The sequence below is a fragment of the Silene latifolia genome, chromosome X, assembly GCF_048544455.1.
Source record: "Silene latifolia isolate original U9 population chromosome X, ASM4854445v1, whole genome shotgun sequence".
Lineage (NCBI taxonomy): Eukaryota > Viridiplantae > Streptophyta > Magnoliopsida > Caryophyllales > Caryophyllaceae > Silene > Silene latifolia.
This window is the reverse complement of record NC_133537.1, coordinates 172,846,139-172,852,970: the sequence shown is the minus strand read 5'-3', so window position 1 is coordinate 172,852,970 and position 6,832 is coordinate 172,846,139.

The window sequence follows — 6,832 nt, the reverse complement described above, 5'->3', positions numbered from 1 at the left end:
GTTAGTCTGTGGTCTATAGGGCGAAGAGTGGTGATGCTTAATCTTGTATTTGGCTAGCAATTACTCAGTTTCAGCTTGGAAATGTGACCCATTATCGCTAATGATCTCATGTGGGCAACCATATCGACAGATGATGTTATTTTGTATGAATTTGGCCACATTTTTGGCCGTAAGCCCAGTGTAGGAAGCCGCTTCTACCCATTTGGTGAAATAGTCAATTGCCACTAGGATGAAACAGTGACCTCCTGTTCCGGCTGGGGTTATTTTCCCGATTATGTCAATTCCCCATGTAGAGAATGGCCAAGGAGATGTCATCGTGTATAGCAACGAAGGAGGTACATGTTGTACATTCCCGAAGATTTGGCAATTGTGGCAGTGTCTCACGTATTTGATGCAATCGGATTCCATTGTGGTCCAATAATACCCTAAACGTGTGATTTTCTTTGCCATCATGGGCCCACTCATGTGAGGACCGCATTCTCTGTCGTGGACTTCTTCCATCACCTTTCGTGCCTGTGAATGATCAAGGCATCGTAGGACTACACCAATAGGTGTTCTTTTGTATAACTCTCCTTGCATCAGGATGTATTGGGAAGCTAATAGGCGTATAGCACGTTGTCCCCTTTTGTCCATATCTGGTGGATAGGTACCATTAAGCTTGAAATTCAGGATTGCTTGGAACCAGGGTTCCTGTGCGATTTCCTCTTCATCGGTGATTTGATGGACATAAGCCGGCTCTGACCGTCGTTCGATGCACAAAGGCATTTCTATCATGTGATCTGGCATATTTATCAAAGATGCAAGTTTCGCAAGATCGTCTGCAAATTGATTTTCCTCCCGAGGTAGGTGTAGGTATGTTACGTGATCAAAGAATTGAGCGACTTGGTCTATCCTAGCCTGATAAGGTGCGAGGCTTTCACTTCGGATTTTCCAAGATCCCGTAACTTGGTTGATGATCAGTGATGAATCCCCATGTACTCGGAGGTTTTTAATGCCTAAGCTTATTGCCGCTTGTAGCCCAATGAGACAAGCTTCGTATTCTGCATCATTGTTTGTCACCTCGAAGTCGAGTTTGACAGCAATCGGTGTATGCTCACCTTCAGGAGAAATGAGCAACACTCCTATTCCGAATCCTCTTAAGTTTGATGCTCCATCAAAGTATAGGTCCCAGGAGTCTACATCTGTTTGGAGTATATCCTCATCGGGAAATGACCAAGTATCTATGGTTTGTGCGTCGTTGATGGGATTTTCTGCGAAGAATTCGGCGACGGCGCGACCTTTTATAACTTTTAGTGGCACATATTTAAGGTCGAATTCTGAGAGCATCAGAGTCCATCTTGCTAGACGTCCGTTGAGGACGGGTTTCTCGAAGAGGTATTTGACTGGGTCCATTTTGGAGTATATCTTGACGAAGTAGCTAAGCATGTAGTGACGTAGCTTCTTCGTTGCCCACACAAGAGCGAGGCATGTCTTTTCAAGTTGTGAGTATTTGCACTCATATTCCAGGAACTTCTTACTTAGATAGTAAATAGCTCTTTCTTCGCTTCCTACAGTTTGAGCCAACATGGCACCCATGGCGGTTTCAATTCTTGTGAGATATAAACCAAGAGGTTGATCTCGTTGCGGTGGCATGAGCACTGGTGGTTTAGCCAATATCTCCTTAATTCGGTCAAACGCCTTTTGACAATCATCATCCCGCATGGTGTGGTCTGTTTTCTTGAGTTTCTTGAAGATAGGCTCACAAATCATCGTAAGTTTCTATATGAATCGACTTATGTATTGTACTTTTCCCAGGAATCCTCTGACTTCTTTTTCTGTTTGAGGTTGTGGCATTTCGATCAGAGCTTTGATTTTGGAAGGATCTATTTCTATACCGCGTTGGCTAACGACATATCCCGAGTTTCCCAGATGTTACCCCAAATGTGCATTTACGGGGTTGAGTCTCATGTTGTACTTTCGTAGCCTTGCTAAGAATTTGCGAAGGTTTGCAATATGTCCCTCTCTTTCCTTGGATTTGACGATCATGTCATCTACATATACCTCAACTTCTTTGTGCATCATGTCATGTAGGAGTGTAGTTGCGGTGCGTTGGTAAGTAGCTCCGGCGTTAATCAATCCGAATGGCATTACCGTGTAGCAATATGTTCCCCATTGGGTGACGAATGCGGTCTTGTGCATATCTTCCATGGCCATCTTGATTTGGTTATAATCCGCATATCCATCCATGAAGGATAGTAATGCGTGGTCTGCAGTATTGTCTACCAATATGTCAATGTGAGGTAGAGGGAAGTAATCTTTCGGACTCGCTTTGTTCAAGTCCCTAAAGTCAACACAAACACGGATTCTCCCATCCTTTTTGGGCACGGGTACTATGTTAGCTACCCAAATCGAATACTCGAAACTTTGATGAACCCGGCTTTGAATTGCTTGTCCACTTCTTCCTTAATCTTTAGAGCGCATTGTGTTCTCATTCGTCGAAGCTTCTGTTTTACAGGTTTGAAACCTGGCTTAATCGGAATCCTATGTTCGGCGATATCCCTGTCGATCCCTGGCATGTCTTTGTAGGACCAAGCGAAAACGTCTTTGAATTCATTTAGGAGGTCTATGAAATCGGCCCGTTCGGTAGAGCTCAAGGTAGTCCCTATCCTAAGTTCTTTGGGTTCTAGTTCGGTTCCAACATTGATGGGTTCGGTGTCCTCTATTACAGGTCCCCCTTCCCCTTCCTGTAGTATTTCTTTGGCTACGTAGGGAGGTATTTCGGTCAAGTCTGGATCTTGGTCATCCTCAGTATCATCGTAAACAGAATTGCACTCAAGATAACGCAAAGAGTAAGCAGAACCTGATTTATTCATATTAAGATTTGAGTAAAGTTGAAACAAAGAAGCCAACCGATCCATGGTCGGTGGTGGCAAAGGGACGATGAATGGGGCATTTCCCGAACTACCGTGACTACTCGAGGCTAAGCTAGGAGAAATGAAGGGAGTGGGGATGACAACAGAATAGATTCTCTAATGACTTCTCTAGACTCGACTCGACTCCGACTCCGACTCCGACTCGAACTCGTCGTCTTCTGGTTCTCCTTTGAACATCTCTCCTTCTCCAGTGGTGAGCTTGAAGAGTCTTCCTTGGTTGTTGGTCCATTTGATAGATTTTCTCCATCCTTTCTGCTGCTTTGCGTCGGTTTCTGTGATTAACGCGGTGGGGTTGAAGCGATCGTCTTGAAGTATCATAGTAATGATCTCATCCTGCGCGGCCCTAATGAATTGATCTTCTCCAAACAATAGGCTAACAGCTTGTTCGTCGAAGCAAGGTGCTTGACGGGTTCTGACGGTAGGAACCGTTTCTGGAGGAATGAAGTAGCAATCGTGAAAGATCTCGATTCCGGCTAACTTCCTCTCAAGATAATGCCAAGGTTCGGGAAATCCGTGAAAGAGTTCTGAACTTCCTTCTTGAACGAAGTACCCATTTAGAGTGGGGAGATATGGCCTCATTTGGACACCCACGTGCTTGCGATTTTGGACTTTGGGCGAGCATTTCGAGAACTTCTTCTTTTGTGGGTTTGTACCCTAGTCCATGTGGTATCCTTGTCGAGTTGCCTTCCTTGTATGGTGCGAAGGTGTTCTTCCGAATTGGGTTCAAAGGCATTCCAGGGAAGTATCCCTGGGATTTGAGTATGTGGTTGACCACCAAGTTATAGTAGGGATTATAGTATAAGGGTGCCAACTCACTTTCTATGACACTTACACTTTGGAAGCCCCCAAGTTCATATACGGGATCCGCAAGGACTTGATTGTTTGATTGCTTCTCGATTATTGCCTTGATGGGTGACGAAGTGATCGTCACAACTTTGCCATTTAGTGGGATCTTTATCTTTTGAAGAAGGGTGGATGTTACCGCTTTGAAAGCATGAATCCAAGGCCTTCCCAGAAGTATGTTGAATGAAGCTTCGATGTCCACTATTTGGAAGTTAACCTTTCGTTCAATCGGCCCCGTGGCTATGGTTAGGTTAACAAGTCCTACCACTTTTCGTCGCGTACCGTCATATGCACGAACACCTTGATTTGTAGGAGTCCAATCCGACTCTTTCATGCCTAGTTTGTATGCCGTTTTGAGGGGTATGACGTTGACCGCGGAGCCATCATCCACCAAGGTCATTGGCACATTTTTCTTTAGACAGATGACAGTGATGTGTAGAGCAAGGTTGTGACTAGCGCCAAAAGGTGGCAAGTCTTCATCCGAGAAAGTAATAGGATTACTTAGCTTAGGTGATTCTTGGAAGACCAAGTTGACTATATCTTCAGGAGTAGAGTTATGTGCTACATTCAATTTGGCCAAAGCTTGCAGTAAAGCTTGGCGATGTGGAAATGAGCTTGCCACTAGTTGCCGACCGAAAGATCACCTTGGTTTTCTTCGTAATTGCTTGAGCAAATGATCAGTGGGGTCATCTTCGTTGTCATTTGGTGTGATGACGTTGGTTGGACCGTTTTGAGTGGTGCTTTGATATGGGCGACCCGAACGAGTTAGGTGATCCACATCCTGGTCTTCACCATTTTTGACTATTTCCTTGACTAGGGAGTTTTCAATGAGATACTCGTCCTCATCGTCATCGGCCCAAACCCCATTAACTGCGGCTAGTTCCTTCATTCTCATGATATCACTTTCTAGTCGTATGATTTGATCGACTAGTTTATCAACCATGGTGACTACTTCTTGCATAGTGGCATTTTGAGAGAAGATCAATGGTACGCGTTCTTTAGGTATTGCATTGGGATTGCGCAAGGCCGTTACCATGTTTTCTAGTTCCCACACTTGTCTATCTACATTCCTTGCCCATGTGATGAAGTCGGAAATGGTGGGGGAGATAGTAGAGTAGAGCCTTTCTTTCTCAATTGCATGAATTTCATTTTCGGTGGGAGAAATGAGGTGTGAGCAATCTAAGGTAGATTCGTCACTTGTAATCACTAGAACTCCAAGAGGATTCTGAGTGTTGTTGGGCTTACCTCCTGGTGGAATTGGAAGTCGACCATCTTCACTCATATCTTGAAGCACGTGTTTCAACTTGTAGCATTTTTCTGTGTCGTGCCCTTTGCCCCTATGGTATTCACAGTACGAATTTTCATCCCAAAACTTGGATTTCTTTTCGGGTTCGGGAGTAGGTCCAATGGGTTGGAGTTTACCTTGCTTCATTAACCTTTTTAGAGCGTTGGAGTACGTATCCCCAAGGTTTGTGAATTTCCTTGGTGGAGTAGTTTTCTTAGATGGCTCGAGAAGGTTAACTTCGTCAGTCTTGCTAGTAGAGCCGTATGAACGACTTGTGGACCCTTGATATCCTCGACCTACCGTTTTGGACAAGAGTCCTTTACGGATGTCATCTTCAATTCGTGTCCCTAATACGGTTAAATCCTTTAAAGTCTTGATGTTTTGATATCTCAAATGGTTGGCATATATGGGCTTGAGATTATCCACAAACTTTTCCACAAGAGTAGCTTCATCCGGGCGTTCAACTAGTTGGGTACTAGTCTTCCTCCACCTACTTAGGAAGTCGGTGAATCCTTCTTTGTCGTTTTGGGTAAGAACCTCTAGAGTACGCATGTTGACTTGGATCTCGGCATTATCCGCATATTGTTTAGAGAACTCGATTGCGGCGTCTTCCCAAGTAGCGACCTTCTTGTGATCTAAAGTGTAGAACCATTGCTTCGGGATGGTGTCAAGAGATGAAGGAATGATCCTTAAGAACATCTCGAGTTTGATGCCTTTGATAGACATGTAATCCTTGAAGGCACGGATGTGGTTCAAAGGGTTCTCATGTCCTTTTAACTTAGGGATATCCGTCATGCTAAAGTTGGTTGGCAATTTGGAATTGACGGCTTCATACTTGCGATTGTTTTCCCTATAAATGTCATCCCCCTTAAGGTACATCAATTGCTCCTCTAGGTATTGGAGTCTCTTCTCGGCTGCAGTTGTCCCTATGATAGGATTCTCATCCCCAGACTCGTCATCGGAGAAACGTAGTACTTCACTTTTAAGGGGAGACAACCTTCCCTCTACATCAAAGATACGACCTTCGATGAGTTCAAGGCGGTCATAGGTTTGGTTTTGGGTAACTTGCATTTGGGCTAGCGCGGCTAGGATTAGATCATTACTATCTTGAATTTGCTGGAGATTTGTTTCCTCACTTGATCCGGGCATCTTGGAAACTGGATAAGAGATCGGCGACGAATCAAAACACGATCGACCATTCTATCACACTTGCTAAAAGAGGAAAAGTTTTGACTCGTGAAGTGGGTGTGTGCCACTTGTGTTGAGTGAATTTTGAAGAAAGACAAGGTCTTTGAAAATGTGTGTCCTAGTCAACTTTAGTGTAGTTGTAGGAGTGGACTCGAAGTGAGGTTTGAAATGGGCTTGGGGCCCGAATTTTGACACGACAAACGGACAGGGTTTTGACCGAATTTTGCGCTAATTGAAGGCCTCTTTTTTTTCGAAATTTTGTTTTGAAATTGGGTTTTGATTTTTGAAAATTCGTCATGATTTGTTTAGAAATGGTGATCACGTAAGGTTTACATATTTATACAAGCATTATAACGGGATGCTGAGTGCATTTAAAAGGGTTTTGGTTTAAAGGGTGGGTTGCCATACCGAACCATCAAACCCGAAGTCTGTGGAGAGGCTCGTGCCAAACAAGAGTAAGGCCGATTCCTAGTCCATTTCCTCAAGTAGTGAAGGCCCTTGATACAAACAAGAGTAAGCATCATGGTATGGATGACGTCAATCGCTATCCATCCTTAGGCCCAAATAAGAATTAGGACCGTTTAGATGGGACGATTGGTCGAAT